Below are 22,771 nucleotides of genomic sequence, written 5' to 3'. Positions count from 1 at the left end.
TAACTCTCACTTAAAGTGAACCTCTGGACTAAAAATCTACTCAGCAGAACTGAAAAGGCTTGGTGTTTCTTTAACTGTTTCACAGCATCAGAACTTTGTTTTTCTTACCAAAGCATCATTTTTAGCTGCATTTTTAGCTAAGCTCCGCCCCATCAAAGAAGACTGCCCGGGCATTTTGTTCCCTATGTTGTGTAAAGCATAATGGGATTTCTGATGATGATCTCGTTGCCTAGCAACTGGGAAGGGTGATCAGGACACATAACAGTTGGAACTGTCTCATGCTACCTGTCACCTCCTTTCAACCAAAAATATGTCTGCCCTCACAAAATCAAACATTTGCATGTTCTTTTAAAACAGGGTGGGTAAGAGATTATATTACCTATCTATTTTAATTAACATAACTAATGTAACTTAATGACAGTATGTTTGTTTAGACTGAAGTTCCTCTTAAATTCAAGAAGGACGACTAATCTGTGTATGGGGGGCGGGGCGGATTCTTACTGGACCTCCCATGCCCCGGCGTCTCCCTCTGTTCTCCGGTAATAATCCAATTTCTCCTCTTCTTCGTCAGAGTGGTCGGTGACCTCTGACCGGGACATACAGTGCTGTGCATGCTCAGTATGTGCGCTAGGGCGTCCTGCGACCACTTGAACGCGCTTACGTCACATGGCGTTGCTGCAGAGTGAGGTCACAAAGCGCCCTGGTGAACATACTGCGCATGCACAGCGCAGGATGTCCGGGTCGGAGGTCAATGACTGCGCCGAACAGGAAGAGGAGAATTTGTATTATTACTGGAGTACGGAGGGAAACGCCAAGGCACGGGAGGTGCGGTAAGAGTCCGCACAAACCACATGCACACATTAAGCTTCCTTTTTGATTTGAAGTTAGTGCTAAAGTATCCTTTAAAGAATCCATACATCTCTCTGATCTAATGTTCTCGGTAAAAGATCTGTCGGCTGCCTATACACTGCAGGCCAATTCCCGATCAATTTCACCATGAAATCTCTCGGGAATTGGCCTTGTGACGCTGCCCTTCAACACCTGGCTGCTGTCCCCCCAAATGTAAATGTGTCCCCCCAGTCCCTATGCATTGTAATCTCACCTGATCCAGCTGCCGCCACCGTCCTGCTGCTCCTGGTCTATTCCACTGCGTCCCCCGATCTTCAACATGTGTCCTAGAAAACCGAAGGGATTGAAGAGTGAATGACATCTGTCAATTTTTTTTAAGAATGAGTTGTTAATTTGATTATATTCTATTATTTATATATGATCAGCACCACAAAAAAATAAATTTATGGACTACATAAATGTGGTAGAATTGGTCAGTGATTAGCCAATCACAAAGGGGGCCTGGAACCCACTAGCAGTAAGTTACTAAGCCATTTCCAAGCGCTTGTGATTTGAAAAGCTCTTGCTAATGTAATGCTATGGGTGTGATCCCACTCGAGGGCTGTGATTTTATAAAAATCCCCATAGCATTGTATTAACAAGAGCTTTTCAAGTCACTAGCGCCTGGAAAAGGCTGCTAGTGGGTTTGAGCCCTAAAAGTGTGTACCAGGCTTAAAGGAGACCTGAGTCCTAAATAAATCCACAAACTGACTCCCTGTGCGTTGTGTGGGGAGGTGTGCATAGGCTTACCGCACCTCCCGAGGCCCCACATCTGCCTCTGCTTCCCTATCACTTCCGCTGTATGGGTCCTGGTCAGTGCCCTCTGACTTGGACTTACTACGCTGCGCATGTGCAGCGTGGTGACCCCTGGTGCTCTACAGACATACTGCGCCTACCCAGTGTAGTATGTCTGGGTCAGACACACACACACACAATGTCAATTTGTGGATTTATTAATGAGTAATGTATCCATTAAGATCTGCATGGGGACAGTCTGTAGACTTTTACCATACAGGCTATGGAGTAGGCTGTGGCTCCCATCAGAGAATCTGCATGGGGACAGTCTGTAGACTTTTACCATACAGGCTATGGAGTAGGCTGTGGCTCCCATGAGAGGAAGGTATAGATTTAAAGCACAACTGTAGTGAGAAGAATATGGAGGCTGCCATATTGTTGCCATATACTGTTATACAATACCAGTTGCCTAGCTGTCCTGCTGATCTATTTGGCTGCAGTTGTGTTTTAATAACATGAGAAACAAGAAGATGGCTACACTTATGAGATCTGATAATAATGTAAGTAACATCTGCTTTACATGCTTGTTCGGGGTGAATGGCTAAGGCCTTATTCACATGCATTCCGCTCGTGAGTCTGTCCACGGTGGGCTTTTTTTGAGGCGATTTTTCGATTGTTCATTTTTGTAGTTAGCGGTTTCCGACGTGTTTTTCCCCAGCATTTTGGTAATTCACTCCCTGACACAAGTAATAAATGTATTTATTCTTAAAGGGAAGGTTCAGGGTAACCTTTAAAAAAATAAAAATCCATATCCACTTACCTGGGGCTTCCTCCAGCCCGTGGCAGGCAGGAGGTGCCCTCGCCGCCGCTCCAGAGGCTTCCGGTTGTCTTCGGTGGCCGACCCGACCTGGCCAGGCCGGCTGCCAGGTCGGGCTCTTCTGCGTCCCACGCGGGCGCGCTGACGTCATCGGACGTCCTCCGGGCTGTACTGCGCAGGCGCAGTAGTTCTGCGCCTGCGCAGTAAAGCCCGGAGGATGTCCGATGACGTCAGCGCGCCCGCGTGGGACGCAGAAGAGCCCGTCCTTGGAGCGCAGAAGAGCCCGACCTGGCAGCCGGCCAGGTCGGGTCGGTCACCGAAGACGACCGGAAGCCTCTGGAGCGGCGGCGAGGGCACCTCCTGCCTGCCACGGGCTGGAGGAAGCCCCAGGTAAGTGGATATGGATTTTTATTTTTTTAAAGGTTTCCCTGAACCTTCCCTTTAAAAAACGTGAATGCAATCGCTCCACAAAACGGTTTTGTGAGCGTCTTGCGTTTTCTATTCCTTCCATTGAGGCGAAATAGCCTCAAAAATGGCTCAAGCACCGCTTTACAAGGAGGAACGCAAACGAGCTGCTTACACGTGAACTATCTCATACAGAATCATGGTGTAAGCGCTTTCAGGGCGATTTTGAAAAGTTGCCTGTGCTTAAAAAATAACAAAAACACCTGCAGTGTAAACAAGCTCTAAAAGTATTAGGCTGGGTGCGAGTTTTCTGTCATGTGCGGTTTTTTTGTGTGTGCATTTTTAATGCGTTTTTTTTTTGCCGCATATGCATTTTTCCAGTGTTTTGCGGGAGTTTTTTATGCATTTGTGGTTCGCATATACAAAACGCATATGTGTTTTTCAATTGCGTGTTATGCAAATCACTAGGAAGACAACAGGAAGCAGAAATACAATAAAAAACGCATATGAAACGCATACTATTGCGTTACCATTGATGTTCAATATGTGTGTTTTTGATGCGTTTTTGAAAATCAGTTTCAAAAACGCGTTTTCTGCAACGCTAGCTTTTCTGTTGTGTGTTCCTAGCCTTAGAGACAGAGGATCAAGCAGGGCAGCCAGGCAACATTTAAAGCGGAACTGAACTCATAACGTCATCTCTGCTCTAAAATATACGCAACAGCATAATAATCTTTAAGCAAAAAAATGTCTTTGTTATACCCGATACAAATCTTAAAATAAATCTGCACTGTTTCTCCTTCCTAATTCAAGGAAGCAGACATATTGTTATAACAGCCTGTGCTTTTAAATGAGCTTATCTGCCATCTCTGCTGTGGCAGTCATGTGACACAGGGAGAGATCAAATTACAACTTCTGATTAGACACCAATGAAGGGGAATTAAACACTCTAAATATTTACATACAGGGTACATTTCTCTATGTTTTCCTTCTGTTCTGTGCAAGAGTTCAGGTCCACTTATGGCAGCCTCCATATGCCTGGTATATTGGATCTTTCACATGTGTACTAGAAAACACAATGCCTAGTACACACAATCCATTTTTCCATCAGAATGACAGTCAAATTAGAGATTTCCGAGAGCGCCAATCTGTTTTCTGATCGATTTTGTATAGAAGTGATTAGAAAATCGATCAGAAAAAAACGATCAGGAATCAGATTGGACCTGTTGGAAATAATCAATTTGACCGTCAATCTGATGGAAAATTGCAACAAAAAAAAAAGGCTAGTTCACACCTAGGGTGTTTTGCGCATTTTTTTTTAGCGCCAGCGATTTTCAAAATAGCCCTACAAGCGCTTGTGCAATAAATCCCTATAGGATAGTTCATATCAGCGCGTTTTGTTGGCTTTCCGCTCAGCAAAGCGATGCATGTACCATTTTTAGGAAGATTTTGTTACAATGGAAGGTATAGGAAAAACGCTCACAAAATTGCTTTGTGTAGCAATTGCGTTCGCGTTTTCATGGATAAATACATTGTATTTATTCATTTCTGGATGAAAGAGTTCACTTCCTGACCGATGTCAAAAAGTGGAAAAACAGAATCGCTCTGCAAAAGAGCTTTGTACAAAATTGTAGCGCGCAGTGGAGCGCTGGGAGGGGGAAAGAAACGCGCACACAATAAAAAAATCATTGGCGTCGGCAATTGGATTTCATCCATTTTCATGGTTGCACCAGGTTTATATATACGATTAGTTTAACACAATATGCATTAAGGCCCCTTTTCCACTAGCAATCGTTAGCGTTCACGATTCAGCAAAAGTACAACATTTTGCGTCGATTTCCCGATGTTTGCGATCGTGATTTTGCTATGCTATGCACTGCATAGCAAAATCGCGGCAATCGCTCTGCCGTGCGTTCGCGATTAAGTAAAAAACGAATCGCGGTAGTGGAAATGACCTACCGCGATTCCTATGTTAAAAAGCAAACCGTAGCGATTTGAAAATCACTAGCGGTTTGCGATTCAGCAATCGCAAACGCTATAGTGGAAAAGGGCCCTTATAGACATTACATATTTCATGTCACATGTCTATTGATTGATGACTACAATCTTTTTGTGTAATATATATATGCTCGTTATAATCTGCCAGATGTTTTAGGCTACTTACACACCAGGACGTTGTGTTTAGGGGATGTTATAGGGCACATAACGTGCCCCTAACGCAACGCCTGGTGGTGTTGGAGCAGGACGCTACCAAGTGCCGCGTTACAAGCAGCTCTTGGTGCGCCTGCTCTGTCGGAGGCGCTGCGGAGACCACGTGAGCGGAGCTCTCCGCATCAAGTGGTCCCGCCAGCCAATCAGCGGCCGCTCCAAAGAGTAAACGCTGCAAGTGCAGTGAATGCCAAGTAGCCATGTGCCTGGCTACGTAGCGGCCTCTCTCCGCCCCCTTAAAATAAATAAAAAAACACCCGTACTGAGCATGTGCAAACAGTCTAACGCGGCTTAGCTGCGTATAAAGTACTGCATGCAGTACGTTGTCTTGTCGTGAAGCGTTACTGTGTAACGCAACGTGGGCACTGTGAACAGCCCATTGATTTTTCATTGCTGTGCGGTGGGGTGCGTTACAGGCTGCTCTAACGTGCACCTGTAACGTCCCACTGTGAAAACAGCCTTAAGGGACCTCTGGAAGGATCATCTAACAGGCAACCTAGGTAGGTGCCTAGGACCTAATGGGTGCCAGGGGGCCCAACTGACCATTCTCCTACTAAATTTCCTACCTTGCCCAGGGCTACATTTCATCTTAATGCATGAGGGTACATTTCCACTAGATGCATGCAATTTGCAAGTCCTTTTTCGGACACATGACTGTTCTTTAAGGATTCATGCACTTTATGCATTGTAAAATGTGTACAAGATCGCAGATGCAGTGCACAGCTTTGAGAACAGTTTAGAAGCAGCAGTGCTCATGGATGGATTACAATGAAATGTGGCCATAAGCAAGGTAGTAGTTTTGCCCCCCTCCTCCCATGGTCCTTTTGGTAACCTGAAATGAGAGGGTCAAAGTGGCAGTAGGGCCCCCTGACACACAGTAGGCCCCAGGCACCTGCCTATGTTGCCATGTGGATGATCCTGCTCTGGCAGTGCTGTTTGGAACTACACAATATCATTTCTGTAGTGAATTTAAAAAGCACACTGTTCACATCACATATGATTAACCTCCTTAGCGGTAACCCCGTCCTGGACAATGGGTAAGCCGCGCAGGAGGATTTCTCAGGCCCCGCTGGGCCGATTTGCATAATTTTTTTTTATACATGCAGCTAGCACTTTGCTAGCTGCGTGTTACTTACGCTCGCCACCGATTCGCCGCTACCTGCCGTGTCAGAGGATGCCCCCCCGAGACCCCGTGCGCTGCCTGGCCAATCAGTGCCAGGCAGTGCTGAGGGGTGGATCGGGACTCCTTCTGACGTCGGTGACGTCATCGCGCCCGTCACCATGGCGATGGGGGAAGCCCTCATGGAAATCCCGTTCAGAATGGGATTTCCTAACGGGCCTGATCGCCGGAGGCGATCGAAGAGGGTGGGGGGGATGCTGCTGCTCTGTGGCTATCATGTAGCTAGCGCTAGGCTAGCTACATGATTTTAAAAAAAAAAAATTTTAAAAATAGTGCTGCGCTGCCTCCCTGGCGGATTTAATTGACCGCCAGTGAGGTTAATTGGAGAAATGCACACATTGTCATGGGCAAAAACGTGTATGGAGTGCATAATAGTGTTGTCCGGATCATGAACGATTCGGATCTTTGATCCGAATCTCTTTTGTGAGTCGAATCATCCAAATCATCAAAATGAGTGATTCGGATCGCAAAGGGGGCGAGGCCAGGAGCGGCATGCTCCCTATCTCAGCGGGCAACGGGGTCCTGGAAGCAGAGCAGAGATGGATCGCTCTGTTGGAGGGGAGCCAGCCTTGCAGGGACAGGTAGATGAGAGAGAGGGGACATCGGTGCCACTGCCAGATATGTGTAGAGTACACATACTGGCTATAATATGCTGCTCATTATAGGCTGTCTGTTCTGTAGTTGTGCATAGTGAACAAATTGGAAACTTTTGGCACAGCTCAGTAACTTTGTAGACAGCGTGCTTGGGTAGGACGGGGCAGGACTGCGATTGCTGTGCAATATGATCCTCCTGCACTGCTCTAAACAGCTGCACTTCACTTTGGGGAATGCTTTCTTTCACTGCGACATTTGCATTCAAAGTGTACAGATGAACATAAGGGTGCAATTTATGTAAAGCATATGATTGCAGCATGTGGGTATTGTGTGCAAACAAACATTTCTGCTCGTCCCTCCTCCCTTCTCTGTCCACTCCCTGCCCTCTGTCCATCTTCTCCCCTTCTCGGTGTGTCCACCCCCCTCCCCTTCTCTGTCCACCGCAGGGAAAGTCCTGTCCAGCTAGTCATTACACCCCCGAATGCTTCCCTAGTAAAATGATCCGAGATTCGGATCAAAGATCCGGATCTTTTCAATGATCCGATTCGAATCATTGAAAAGATCCGAACTTCCCATCTCTAGTGCATAAAGCCTAACATTTCAGCAGGGAAAGGCCCACCAGGAGGGGCGGGGAGACTGCGCTCCTCCCCCTCATCCTTCTACATGGCCGCATCTCAGCTTATAGGTACTGCACTGTATGTAGGCGTGGCTCAGGGACCGTCCCCGCCCGCCTGCTATCATCCACCGCTGCCCTCCCTTCAGTGCTGACAAGGAGGGGCCTGATCCTGGATCGTTTCGCCCATTTATATGTAATGTAATTCCTGCAAACAAGTGGCAATCTAGGGGGCACGACGGCAGGGTACTGTTCTGTTTAATGGATGCCCTGCCCCCTTACTTAATTGCAGCAGCAACCACATCTTTCTCCCCCGCAGCTGCATTTGTCTGAGTTGCCAAACAAGAGGAGAGGATCGAGCTGAGAATCGTGGCTCGAGCTAAGCTCTGCCCCTGTCAGTCAAAGCTCGGGACCCGGACCCGCCCCCAACATTACAATCTTCGCTCCGAAGGTTCTAAGCCACTCCTCCACCAATGTAAGAAGGGAGCGAGAGTCGGGGCTCGCTCTTTAGACTCTCCCTGTGTATATATATATATATATATAAAATATATGTTTAGCTTCAAAAGCATGCTGTACATGTCACACATGGTTAATCGAAGAAATGCGCAAATTAAAATGGGCAAAAACCTGTACAGCTGGCGAAGGGCCACCAGGAGGGACGGGGAGACTGCGCTCCTCCCCCTCATCCTTCTACATGACAGCATCTCAGCTTATAGGCACTGCATTGTATGTAGGTGTGACTCAGGGACCGCCCCGCCTGCTATCATCCACCGCTTCCCTCCCTTCAGTGCCGACAGGGAGGAGCCTGATCCTGGATCGTTCCGCCCATTAATATGTAATTCCAGCCAAGAAGTGGCTACTAAGGGACAGGCAGGGTACTGTTCTGTTCAATGGCTGCCCCGCCCCTGTACTTATTGCTGCACCGCACACGTCTTCCTCCTCTGCAGCTGCATCTGTTTTTGAACAAGAGGAGTGTATCGATGCTCGAGCTAAGCTCCGCCCCTAAGTGTCAGTCAAAGCTCGGGACCAGGCTCCGCCTTAATGGGCTAAGCCACGCCCCCGCAGATGTAAGAAGGGAGCAGAGCGTGAGTCTGGACTCGCTCCCTAGTAGTGATGGGAATTCCGGCTCTTCTCAGAGAATCGGCTCCCATTAAAGAGCCGGCTCTTACGGCTCTCAATCGGCTCTTCATTAACTATCACTGGACACCACTCAGAATCGGAGTAAAAGCCCCGCCCCCGTCTCCATGACAACTCAAGACTGCTTCGCTGACTGGGGCAATCCCTACTGCTCTGCTCCGCCCCATACACTCCTACAAGCTGCAAGAGGAGGACTACATCTCCCAGCATGCCTCAGCGCCCTTTATTACACAGCAAATCATAGCTGTGTGGGGCGGCTGAGGCATCGGCTCTTTTTAAAACTGAGAGCCGGCTCTTAGAGCCGGCTCGTTCGCGAACGGCCCATCACTACTCCTTAGTCTCTCCCCGGTATATATACAGCATGTATTCAGGGCCGGTGTAGTGAAAAATTTTGCTACCCATCATATTTTGCAACTTGCTATAGAGTACAGTGTATGACTGTGTAGGCGTGGCTCCTCTCTGTTAACACGCCTGTAATTTTTTGCAACCACAGATCCCATTGAGCTAGAAGGGGGATTGCTCCCTCCAGGGGGGGTTATTAGTTGAGCGAGAGGGGGTATTGTTCCCTCCCAGGGGGGTTATTAGTTGAGCAAGAGGGGGGATTGTTCCCTCCAGGGGGGGGGGGGGTTATTAGTTGAGCAAGAGGGGGGATTGTTCCCTCCAGGGGGGGTTATTAGTTGAGCAAGAGGGGGGATTGTTCCCTCCAGGGGGGGGGGGGTTATTAGTTGAGCAAGAGGGGGGATTGTTCCCTCCAGGGGGGGTTATTAGTTGAGCAAGAGGGGGGATTGTTCCCTCCAGGGGGGGTTATTAGTTGAGCAAGAGGGGGGATTGTTCCCTCCAGGGGGGGTTATTAGTTGAGCAAGAGGGGGGATTGTTCCCTCCAGGGGGGGTTGTTAGTTGAGCAAGAGGGGGGATTGTTCCCTCCAGGGGGGGTTATTAGTTGAGCAAGAGGGGGGATTGTTCCCTCCAGGGGGGGTTGTTAGTTGAGCAAGAGGGGGGATTGTTCCCTCCAGGGGGGGGTTATTAGTTGAGCAAGAGGGGGGATTGTTCCCTCCAGGGGGGGTTATTAGTTGAGCGAGAGGGGGGATTGTTCCCTCCAGGGGGGGTTATTAGTTGAGCGAGAGGGGGGATTGTTCCCTCCAGGGGAGGTTATTAGTTGAGCAAGAGTGGAGGGTTCTGGGTGAGAATAGGGTTTGGTTTGGTTGCATTTTCTGATACAGATAGGTTAAAGTCAATGGTTAGGTTGCACTTTCTGATAGCTATACCTATAAATAAGTGCAACCGCTTGCAAAATCTGATAAAGTTGCAAAAAATTTCACCACACCGGCCCTAGACTTTTTGCCGCCTGAGGCAAAATTAGAAAAAATCGCCCCCCCCCCCCCCCCAGCTGTGGGGGGGGGGGGGGGGCGCCGAGCTGGAGGGGTAGCGGGTAGAAATGGGGTATTGGGCCTAGCGGCAGGGAGGGCAGGTCGGGGGACCCTCACCTGGGTCCCCCGATCTGCGCTCTCCTCCAGCATTAAGTACAAGCCTGCATATGATGAAGAGGCAACGGGCGGGGGAATCACTCACCTCTTCCGCGTTCCATCGCGTGCTCCACTGACGTCACTTCCTGCAACGCCGCCCACTTCATTGTAAGTGGACGGCCTTGTGGGAAGTGACGTCAGTGGAGCGCACGATGGAACGCGGAAGAGGTGAGTGATTCCCCCGCCCGTTGCCTCTTCATCATATGCAGGCTTGTACTTAACGCTGGAGGGGAGCGCAGATCGGGGGACCCAGGCGAGGGACGGGGGGTCCGACCCCCCTCCCCGCCGCTAGGCCCAATACCCCCTTTCTGCCCGCTACCCCTCCAGCTCGGCCGGCGGCCCCCATGGACAGGCGGGTGCGCCCTGCCCAGATCTGCCGCCTGAGGCAAATGTTTCACCTCGCCTCATGAGCGAGCCGGCCCTGCATGTATTATATAGTAGTATATAGTATGCTGTCCTGAACTGTGCAGAATGGCCATAGAGGGGGAAGCTGCTGTCGTGCTGCATCCGTCCTTGCCCCGCCCACTCAGCTAAGTGCACAGTAGTTCCTATGAGTGTGGAGTGGGGTGAGTCATTGTTGTGTTGTGTAACTGTGTATGTGGTTGTGTGTGAGTGAGAGAATGTTTTTTTTTTTTGTGTGAGAATGATGGAAGAAAGGAGATAAGGGGACAGGCAAATGGTGGAGAGAGGTGACAGAGATAGAATTGTGTGAAGGTGAAAGCAGTAAAAGAGCAAAGAGCATAACATAGAAAAGTTAATAAAAACCTGAGTGGCATATGTGTGTATTTATACTGACCTTAGGCTTCCTCCAGCCCCATGAGAAGCGTGGGCTCCCTGTCCAGCCGCTCCATTGCCTTGTAATCCCCTCCGGTAATCTGGCTGGCCGCGCTCTCCTGTGCACCCCGTCGCAGTTCCGCAGCCAGGAGCAGCCTGTGCAGTAGTACTGCGTAGGCCCAGAATGCTCCTGGGCTGGGAGCGTGGCGAGGGGGTGTGCGGCTGCGCATGCCCAGAAGCACACAACTGGCCAGATTACCAGATTAGCCATGTGTTCTGTTGCCATGGAGAGGGGGCAGAAGGACGATGATCAGTGGACAACAGAACGGTTCAAATGGTCGGCGGGGTAAAAAAGCATTGTGCAACGGTCATGCGCGACCATCGGGGGGCCGTTATGAGTGCAACTGGACAGATATTTAACAGTGCCCGAACAATATCAATTAGCGGCCATTATGCACACATAATGATCAGTGGCTGAAACGATTATCACGTGTGCATGTAGCTTAAGAATGTACAGTAGAAGAGTGCTGGAGGGAGGGAGATGGCCCACAGTTTAAAAACAAACAAAAAAAGGATAAAGTTTCTGATGAATAATCAGCATACTATGCTGAGACTTGTAGTTCCACAGAGCCACGTTCCTCTCTGTGTGTTATTAGGGAGGGGGTTGTATTTGTTTGGGCAAACTGTGGACTATCCAGAATTGTGATACTCAAGCATTAGCCCGTCAATCGCAGATTGGGCATGAACAGCTGATCTGGCCAGCACTCACTCCTAACCTCTTCCAAACACTATCCTATCTGATGCCCAACACTAACCTATCTGATGCCCAACACTAACCTGAGTGTCCAACACTAATCTCTCCTGTCCTGGGCCTAATGCTAACCTCCCCATCTTATATGCCTTATGCTGAGAACACACAATGCCATTTTCCATCCGATCAACGGGTGATCGGATGGAAGTTGTACCATATGTACACGTATAAACTGCTCTCCGATGATAACTTTCCAAAATCGATCCTTTTCTCGATCAGAAACAGATCGGACATGTCAGAAATAATCGACCGATTCCCATCGATCGGACTAGAAGTTGCATCTTGTTCCCAGCATTAAGGTGCCCATCAGTGATTGTACAAACTTACCAAATCTATTTAGTAGAAAGGTAGACTGAGTTAGTATTGAATGGAAGTTTCAGATGATATCCCTCATATTACACAGAAGTGGTAAGATTGTACAATCAAGATTGTACTATTAATGAACGCCTTTAAAGGATACCCGAGGTGAGAGGGAGATGGAGGCTGCCATATTTATTTCCTTGTAAACAATACCAGTTGCTTGGCAGCCCTGTTGATCTTCTGGCATAAGTAGTGTCAAAACCCTGGAACAAGCATATGGCTAATCCTGTAAAACCTGAGTCAGACAAAAATCTCCTAACCGATCAGATTGATGGTATCGAGCCGAAAATCGCATTGATTTAATTAATCTGATTGGTTAGGAGATTTTTGGCTATTTGTGGTCCCAAATGATTATTTTCGATTGTTCATACAAAGAATTGTTCGTAAATGATCCATTGGCAAAGCGTATTGTTAGTGGAAACCTTTAAGCCTGGTACACACTTTCAATTATGATTGGTCAATCACAGACCAATTTTACCACTTTTACGTAGTATGAGGGTTTATCTACACAAAGTACTCATAATATTCAATATCTGTTGATTCTTATACTACATGGAGATGGTAAAATAGGTCAGTGACTGGCCAATCATAATTGAAAGTGTGTACCAGGCTTAAGATCTGCATGGAGGAGTCTGAAGGTATTGAGTAGGTTGTGGCTCCTATCAGAGGAAGGGATAGAATTAAACAGTTATGTAGACGGGGGATATTGGATCTTCCACATGTACTAGAAAACATAAGGGAATGAATAAAGAATGGTACCTGTCATTCTTGTCATGATTGGCCAATCACTGACCAATTTTACCACCTCCATGTAGGATGAGGGCTAACAGATACTGCATACTATGAACAGATTGTGTAAGTAAATCCTTATACTACATGGAGATGGTAAAATTGGTCAGTTATTGGCCAATCATAATTGAAAGTGTGTACCATGCTTAAAGGGAACCTGAGATCAGTAGGAAAAAACAAAATCATACATACCTAGGGCTTCCTCCTCTGCCTTCTTGATCTTCCGTAAGGGGTCCCGGTATCTTGGCCAGTCAGGGCTTACTGTGGCTCGGCCCCACCGCGCACCCGTTCTGCGAGCTTTCTGCACCTGCGCAGCACTACAACTCTCCTGGCTGCGGGAGCGAGAAGGGGGATCGCGCGCAGCCGCACAGCGCATGCCCCTACTGGCCGAAGATACCAGGAGCCCCTTACAGAAAATCGAGGAGGCAGATGACGGCGCAGAGGGAGCGATCAGTCCGGAGGAGGATGCCCCAGGTATATATGAACATTTTTTTCCCATTCATCTCTGGTACACTTTAAGTGTTTAAAAACATAATTGGATTTATCCATTTTCGTGGTTTCCCCACATTTATATACAATTAGTATCACAAAATATGCATTTTTGGACTAAACATATTTAATATGACTATTTATTTAGACATATTAAACATATTTAATAGACTATTTAACCACCCTGGCGGTATTGACGAGCTGAGTTCGTCCAGGAAAAACATGCAAAAAGCGGTAATGACGAGCTGAGCTCTTCCATGCCGCCAGGGAGATTTCCTGTTTCTCTGCACCGCCCGCTGCACTTTTTACTGATCAGAGGTATTCCCCAGGATGGCTGGATGCCTGTCTGCACGCTGTGGGTAGCGAGATGTGCTACCCCCAGCGTGCAGAGCTAGCATCCAGCCATCCTGGGGAATCCCTGTGCAGCCAGCGGGGCAGAGAATGTGCTGGCTGCGTAAAGGAATTCCCCTTTCTCTGCGGGTGGGTGGCCGGGTGGCCCTTCTGTGGGGGGGGGGGGGGGATGTCCCCCTTCTGTTCAGGCTGGTCGGGGACTCCTCCTGTGTGTGTAGGGCGGAGATTCCCCTTCTATGCGGGCTGGTGATGGCCTGCGGGGATCCTCCTTCTGTGCGGGGGGGGGCGTCCCCTTCTATGGGGGCTGGTCGTGGCCGGTCGGGGACTCCCCCTTCTATGAGGGCTGTGGGTGGCCTCTCCCTCCTCTTCCCCTGCCTAACATTCTTCCTCGTGTAACACTAACCTCACCTCTCCCATGCCTAACACTAACCTCCCCTCCCCTCTGCCTAACACTAACCTCTCCTCCCCTATGCCTAATACTAACCTCTCCTGTCCCTAACACTAACGTCTCCTGTCCCCTGCCTAACATTCTCCACGTGTAACACTAACCTCACCTCTCCCATGCCTAACACTAACCTCTCCCATACCTAAAACTAACCTCCCCTCTCCTCTGCCTAACACTAACCTCTCCTCCCCTATGCCTAATACTAACCTCTCCTGTCCCTAACACTAACGTCTCCTCTCCCCGCCTAACATTCTCCTCTGTGTAACACTAACCTCACCTTTCCCATGTCGAACATTAACCTCCCCTCTCCTCTGCCTAACACTAATCTCTCCTCCCCATGCCTTATACTAACATCTCCCTAACACTAACCTTTCCTCTCCTCTGCCTAACATTAACCTCTCCTCCCCTATGCCTTATACTAACCTCTCCCTAACACTAACCTCCCCTCTCCTATACCTAAGAATATTCTCCCCCCTCTGAACACTAAGGGCCTGAACCCACTAACGCAGTTGTGTCCTCTTTTCAGTTACACATCAATGTTACAGATGCTGAAAATCGGACAGAAGCGGACACTGCATTAGTGGGCTCAGGCTTTAAGGCCTCTTTCACAGTGCGACGTTAAAGTTGCACGTTAAAACAACATTTAACGCAGAATAACTCACTGCAATGAAAAATCAATGCCCTGTTCACAGTGCACACGTTGTGTTGGTGTCTAACGCTGCACGTTAATTGAAAGTACTGCATGCAGTGCGTTATACGTGTTATTAGCTGTGTTAGACTGTTTGCACATGCTCAGTAATGACTTGGAAGCATACTTTTCATTGCCTGTATGCTCTACTGTATGCGACGATAACGGGGCATTAAGTTGCGTTGCGACTTTTTGGGGGCGTTGCGTTGTATTTTTGCATTGCGACTTTAACATCGCAACAAAACGCAACATCCTACTGTGAAAGAAGCCTAATGGAGTGGTTGTCTGTTACTGAAGTCTGTGATGGGGGTTTGGTCTTTTACTGGGACATTTATGTTATTTGTAAGAGATGCCTACTTAGTTATTATGTGGAGAATATGCTTCACATGGTCCCTTATTTATGTCATTTTACAACTGACGTTTTGCCTTAATTCCTATAGATGGCGCTGCAGTTCAGACCCCAGGCAAAAAAACCAGAGTAGGAAGGTATGGAGGTGGTGAGTGGTACATACCAATGAAACAGTTCAACAAAAATAATTATAAATATATGAAACTTTATTGTATCAAAAAACAGTATATTTAGACCCCAGGCAAACCTCTCCACTTCCTCAGGGCGTAGTTTTAGTGCTTGCCACGGGCGCCATTTTTCTCTACATACACCACTGGCTCTAGGGTAAGTTATGGAAACAGAGACGGGTAGGTTAGGCAGCAAAGGGGTCAGTTGAGGAATATAAAGGACACCTGAAGCGAGAGGGATATGTGGGCTGCCATATTTATTTCCTTTTAAACAATACACATTGCCTGGTTGTCCTGCTGATCTTCTGTCTCTAAGGCCAGGGTCACACTGATTTGAATCGCATGCGTTTTAGAAAACGCACATAGTGATAGTCTATGGGCTACACAAAAAACGCATTGCTATGCGGTTTTAGATGCGTTTTTAAAACGCTCAATAAGTTCATTCTTTTTGCACACTATATGTGGATTGCATGCAATGCTTTCCAATGGTGAAAAAAAAGCATGTGTTTTGCATTTATTTTTTCTAGTTTCCTAGAATGATTATTTAAAAAAAAAATGGAAACGCATAAAGATGCACATGGAAAAAGGCAAATGCAGGAAAAACGGCCGCATGGACACGTGTGACCTTAGCCTAATACTTTAAAGAGACTCAGAGATGAAAAAACAAATAAGAATCGATACTTCCTCGGGGCTTCCTCCAGTCCTATAAACACGCAAGTCCCTCGCCGTCCTCCCGCGGTCTCTTATTCAGCCGCAATCAGCCCAGGTAACAGGCTCAGTCGTGTCTGTCCGGGTCTACTGCGCATGCGCCTGGTATCAGAGCTGGTCGCAGCTGAACGGCAGACTGCGGGAGGACGGCGAGGACCTCACATGTTTATTGGGCTGAAGAAAGCCCTGGGTAGGTATCCCCCCCCCCCCTAGGTGACGGGGGTTGGGAGGGACTAAGCAAACAGATTTCTGTTACGGGGAACGCCCCTACATGGAATGCCACTATGTAGTTTACGACCCGGTATTTCACATGTGCCTCCTCTCCCGTAAGGCTACGTTCACATCATGAAACGCGAATGGCTGTGCGTTCGGAACGCAACGCGTACAAGCACACGCCATATGCGTTGCGTGGCTGACCCCATTCACTGAAGTGAATGGGTCAGCCTCGCGTTTTATGAAAAAATGCGTGCAGCATACGTTTCCGGACCGCACTGGTCCGGAACGCATACAGTGTGAACATCAGACAGTGCAGTCTATGCACTGTCTGATGTGCGTGTCGGCCTCCTGCACACGTTGCCAAAATCTGGACCGCAACACGTTCAGTGTGAACGGGGCCTAATGCAGCCACACTGTCTGTCCCTCACTTTTTTCCCTCACCACCAATATGTCACTATGTCCCCTCAGCTGCAGCCTGCCCCACACCTTGTACATGCAGCAAGAACCCTGTAACCCCACATAGTGCAGCCACTGCCCCCCAACTCAGTAGGCCTAAATTATAGCATATCGCAGTGTCCTGCAGCCACTACCTATCTCTGTACAGAGAAGTGAGAATGCTGCTTGTGCAGCTATGCAGCCAATTGTGTCTTGCACCCAACAGCATCATTTGTATAAAGAAAGGGCACTGGAGTTCTTAAGAAATGCCAGATCTATTTCTTTTTATTATTATTATTATTATGGATCAGGAGTCCACTTGTTCTCATAGATGTTGTTTTATTAAATGGCATATTTATATTGAATGTAATGTTAAATCTTTTCAAAACCTCAAACAGTAAAGGCTTAGCTTCAGGTGAGGAAATAAAGGGAGCCAAAGAATGTCTAGAGAAATATATATCTACCTGGTAAAAGGCTGAAGTGACTACTGAATGACACAGGAGTTGATGCATACCTGCTTGGTCACTGCAGTTTATGCTATAGCAGCTCTCTGTGTCCCCCATGCTGCTTCCTATCGCAACACCAACGTGTGTGTGTGTGTGTGTGTGTGTGTGTGTGTGTGTGTGTGTGTGTGTGCGCGCGTGCGTGCGCGTGCGTGTGCATGCGTGCGTGCGTAGCCACGCCTACTTTCTGCCTTGCTGCACTTGGATTGGACAGAAGCTGCTGAGGGGACATTGAGCTTTGCTCAGCATACTCGGTGTATTTTTTTTTTCTTTAAAAAGATTCTGAATCTTTGTCACTCACAGCAAACCAGCCTGCGCTGCGCACAGTGTCTTTCCACTAGCAAATAAAAGTGCCCTCTCTGCCCTCCCGTCCACGGGCTTCTCTGAGGCCTCTGCGTGGGGGTGGGGCTTATAGATGGGGCGGGGCTTGGAATCGAACATCTACTGCACAGTCCCGGATTGTTTTGGGAGAGGCGAATCTCCCTCGGGGACAGTCCGCGCCTGGTCTATGCTAGGGGAACACAGAGCCACATATTACATATAAGCATAAAAAAGAGTGATAACTCACTGTAAATGGGCGGGCGAAGTCACTTGTAAGCTGTGGGAGGGGCCAAGAATCATTTATGCAGCGGGCGGCACATGTGGGGTGTGGGAGGAGCCTGGATTTCCCTCTGAGTGACGTGCTGTAGTATGTGTATGTGACATCAGTGCGGGATGGAGGCAGCAGAGACACTGTGGCGGAGGGTTCCAGCCTCTCTGTCACTGGAGCTGCACGGAGCAGGAGCTGCTGATCAGAGCCGTGCGTAGCTCGAGCAGAGAGGAGCGCCCGGTCACTGTGCGAGGCTGCTGGATCCAGCGGGGATGTCGCGCTCAGCTGCCCGTGACATTGCTGAGAGGTGCCGCCAGGCAGGCTGCTGCTGTCACACGTGCCCAGTGTTGTGACAGCTGGATCAGGCGTCCCAGCTCCTTCCCATAGCACGCTGATAGGGAATGTCCTTCAGGAAAGTGTCAGGTGAAGGTGCCCATCATCAATAATGCTACCTACACACCATACAATTTTCGGTTCTTTTCCGTTAGCCGGGCGCAACCACTAAGTGGCGATAAAACTCCAGCGATCGCTGGCAGCAGAGTTACATCTTTCCCTACTATCCATGGCGGCCTGGAGGGGGAATAGTAATTAACGCCACCTAGTGGTTGCGCCCACGGCGGAATAGTACCCAATTTTCTGACAGATTTACTGTCGGGTTGATTCCAACAGGTCCAATCTGATTTTTGATCGATTTTTCCATAGAAGTAAACTGAAAATTGATCGGAATTAAGATCGGACCTGTTGGAAATAATCGATCTGTCAGAAAATTGTATCGTGTACATAGCATAAGATTTGGCAAACCATCGACCTTCTGATCAGTCAGATTGGATAATGCCAATCGTCAGCAAACGATCAATTTATTAATCTGTTACATTTGAAATTATCGGATTGGTCCCTTTTTTTATTTCATTCATGGGCCTGATAATTTCCTTTCGATCACAATTATCAGATCGGAAGGTAGTTTGCTAAAATTGTATCATTTTTGGGCACTTTTAAGCAACTCCGGAGGTAAATGTAACTTTTCATTACAGCAGCGCTGACGGATTTTTCTGTTTTGTACGGAGGTCCTAAGTAGTGTTGGGCGAACATCTAGATGTTCGGGTTCGGGCCGAACAGGCCGAACATGGCCGCGATGTTCGGGTGTTCGACCCGAACTCCGAACATAATGGAAGTCAATGGGGACCCGAACTTTTGTGGTTTGTAAAGCCTCCTTACATGCTACATACCCCAAATTTACAGGGTATGTGCACCTTGGGAGTGGGTACAAGAGGAAAAAAAAATTAGCAAAAAGAGCTTATAGTTTTTGAGAAAATCGATTTTAAAGTTTCAAAGGGAAAACTGTCTTTTAAATGCGGGAAATGTCTGTTTTCTTTGCACAGGTAACATGTTTTTTGTCGGCATGCAGTCATAAATGTAATACATATAAGAGGTTCCAGGAAAAGGGACCGGTAACGCTAACCCAGCAGCAGCACACGTGATGGAACAGGAGGAGGCGCAGGAGGAGAAGGCCACGCTTTGTGAGACACAACAACCCCGGCCTTGCATGAGGGCAAGAAGCGTGCGGATAGCATGCTTTGTACCGCCATGCAGTCATAAATGTAATAAAGATAAGAGGTTCCATAAACAAGGACCGGCAACGCTAACCCAGCAGCAGCAGCAGCAGCAGACGTGATGGAACAGGAGGAGGCGCAGGAGGAGAAGGCCACGCTTTGTGAGACACAACAACCCAGGCCTTGCATGAGGACAAAAAGCGTGCGGATAGCATGCTTTTTACCGCCATGCAGTCATAAATGTAATAAAGATAAGTGGTTCAATAAACAGGGACCACGCGGCAACGCTAACCCAGCAGCAGCAGACGTGATGGAACAGGAGGAGGCGCAGGAGGAGAAGGCCACGCTTTGTGAGACACAACAACCCAGGCCTTGCATGAGGGCAAGAAGCGTGCGGATAGCATGCTTTGTACCGCCATGCAGTCATAAATGTAATAAAGATAAGTGGTTCAATAAACAGGGACCACGCGGCAACGCTAACCCAGCAGCAGCAGACGTGATGGAACAGGAGGAGGCGCAGGAGGAGAAGGCCACGCTTTGTGAGACACAACAACCCAGGCCTTGCATGAGGGCAAGAAGCGTGCGGATAGCATGCTTTGTACCGCCATGCAGTCATAAATGTAATAAAGATAAGTGGTTCAATAAACAGGGACCACGCGGCAACGCTAACCCAGCAGCAGCAGACGTGATGGAACAGGAGGAGGCGCAGGAGGAGAAGGCCACGCTTTGTGAGACACAACAACCCAGGCCTTGCATGAGGGCAAGAAGCGTGCGGATAGCATGCTTTGTACCGCCATGCAGTCATAAATGTAATAAAGATAAGTGGTTCAATAAACAGGGACCACGCGGCAACGCTAACCCAGCAGCAGCAGACGTGATGGAACAGGAGGAGGCGCAGGAGGAGAAGGCCACGCTTTGTGAGACACAACAACCCAGGCCTTGCATGAGGGCAAGAAGCGTGCGGATAGCATGCTTTGTACCGCCATGCAGTCATAAATGTAATAAAGATAAGTGGTTCAATAAACAGGGACCACGCGGCAACGCTAACCCAGCAGCAGCAGACGTGATGGAACAGGAGCAGGCGCAGGAGGAGAAGGCCACGGTTTTTGAGACACAACAACCCAGGCCTTGCATGAGGACAAAAAGCGTGCGGATATAGCAGCAATGCTTTTTGCCGCCATGCAGTCATAAATGTAATACAGATGAGAGGTTCAATAAACAGGGACCGGAAACGCTACACCATCCCAGATGTTCATTGGTCATGTTACTTGGTTGGGGTCCTGGAGTGTTGCGTAGTCATTTCCAATCCAGGATTGATTCATTTTAATTTGAGTCAGACGGTCTGCATTTTCTGTAGAGAGGCGGATACGCCGATCTGTGACGATGCCTCCGGCAGCACTGAAACAGCGTTCCGACATAACGCTGGCTGCCGGGCAAGCCAGCACCTCTATTGCGTACATTGCCAGTTCGTGCCAGGTGTCTAGCTTCGATACCCAATAGTTGAAGGGTGCAGATGGATTGTTCGACACAGCTACGTCATCTGACATGTAGTCCTTGACCATCTTCTCCAGGCAATCGGTGTTGGAGGTGGATCTGCACGCTTGCTGTTCAGTGGGCTGCTGCTGCATGGGTGTCAGAAAATTTTCCCACTCCAAGGACACTGCCGATACCGTTCCCTTTTGGGTACTAGCTGCGGCTTGCGTTGTTTGCTGCCCTCCTGGTCGTCCTGGGTTTGCGGAAGTCAGTCTGTCTGCGTACAACTGGCTAGAGGAGGGGGAGGATGTCAATCTCCTCTCTAAAGTCTCCACAAGGGCCTGCTGGTATTCTTCCATTTTGACCTGTCTGACTCTTTCTTCAAGCAGTTTTGGAACATTGTGTTTGTACCGTGGATCCAGAAGGGTATAAACCCAGTAATTGGTGTTGTCCAGAATGCGCACAATGCGTGGGTCACGTTCAATGCAGTCTAGCATGAATTGAGCCATGTGTGCCAGAGTCCTACCAGAATCCTCATCATCCTCTTGTGAGCGTTGTGATAGTTGTTGTGATGCATCATAGTCGTCACCTTCCTCCTGGTCTGCTTCTGCTGACCATTCGCGTTGAATTGTGGAAGTCCAACGTGCACCGCTCTGGCCCTCGTCAGTGGTGGCATGAAATTCCTGCTCCAACTCCAGCTGTTCCTCCTCCTCTTCTTCGTCATAGCTGCTGGGGCCAGCGTTCCCTGAGGCGGATGGCCTGATGTTGGTACCATCACGCTGATCGTTTTCTCCTTCAGATTCCCCCAGTTGCATCATGACAGCTGTTTCCTTGATTTTTAACATCGACCTCTTCAGTAAACACAGCAGTGGTATGGTAATGCTGACTGAAGAGTTGTCACTGCTCACAAGCAACGTGGATTGCTCAAAATTTTGGAGGACTTGGCAGAGGTCCAACATGTTGGCCCAATCGGATCCACAGAAGCTTGGCAGCTGGCCGGATGCGCCTCGGTACTGCGCCGTCATGTACTGGACCACTGCACTCTTCTGCTCACAAAAGCGTGCTAGCATGTGCAGCGTAGAATTCCAGCGCGTAGGGACATCACACAGCAAGCGATGGTGGGGGAGATTGAAGCGCTCCTGCATCTTGGCGAGTGCCCCCGAAGCAGTACTGGAATTTCTACAATGTTTGGCCACTCGACGCACCTTCAACAGAAGATCGGCCACGCCTGGGTATGTCCTCAGGAACCGCTGAACTACTAGGTTCATCACGTGCGCCAGGCAAGGGATGTGTGTCAGCTTAGCCAACCTTAAAGCGCGAATGAGATTACTCCCATTATCACACACAACCATGCCCGGTTTCAGGTCCAGCGGTGCCAGCCACAAATCCGTCTGTTCCTTTATTCCCCTCCAAATTTCCTCCCCTGTGTGCTGCTTATCCCCAAGGCAGATCAGCTTCAGCAACGCTTGCTGACGCATGCCAACAGCTGTGCTGCACTGCTTCCACGATCCTACTGCTGCTGGGTTAGCGTTTCCGAAAGAGGTACAGCTTTGAGATGCGTTGGAGGAGAAGGAGTCAGAGAGGTAGGTGCTGCTGTTGTTATCCAGTGGGAGGGACGGCGGTGCAGCTGTTTGCGGCGTGGGCAACACCCGCGCCGTAGCAGGTGAGGAATCGCTGCCAGGCTCCACAAGGTTCACCCAGTGCGCGGTAAGGGAGATGTATCGACCCTGGCCGAACGCACTCGTCCAGGTGTCAGTGGTGAGGTGAACCTTGCAGGCAACGGCATTCTTCAAGCTTCGGGTTATTTTGCTGACCACGTGCTCATGCAACTCAGGCACTGCAGAGCGCGCAAAGTGGTAGCGGCTGGGAACCACGTAACGTGGGATGGCCACTGACATCATGCCCTTGAAGCTGTTTGTCTCCACCACTCGATATGGCAGCATTTCGCAGGCCAGAAGCTTGGCTATGCTGGCTGTT

The 22,771-nt window shown here is 48.9% G+C and overlaps 1 protein-coding gene across 2 annotated transcripts in view; it reads left to right on the top strand.

The window, feature by feature from the left end:
- Positions 1 to 298: 298 nt before the first annotated feature.
- Positions 299 to 22,771, top strand: part of FOXN1 (forkhead box N1) — a 358,297-nt gene continuing 335,824 nt past the window's right edge. For both annotated transcript variants that reach the window (XM_068270164.1, XM_068270163.1), the window contains exons 1-2: positions 299 to 358; positions 15,245 to 15,301. The gene's annotated coding sequence lies outside the window, so the exon portion shown is untranslated. The remainder of the gene's footprint in view (positions 359 to 15,244; positions 15,302 to 22,771) is intronic.

The sequence above is a fragment of the Hyperolius riggenbachi genome, chromosome 2 (assembly GCF_040937935.1).
Source record: "Hyperolius riggenbachi isolate aHypRig1 chromosome 2, aHypRig1.pri, whole genome shotgun sequence".
Lineage (NCBI taxonomy): Eukaryota > Metazoa > Chordata > Amphibia > Anura > Hyperoliidae > Hyperolius > Hyperolius riggenbachi.
This window is presented reverse-complemented; position numbering and strand designations above follow the sequence as displayed.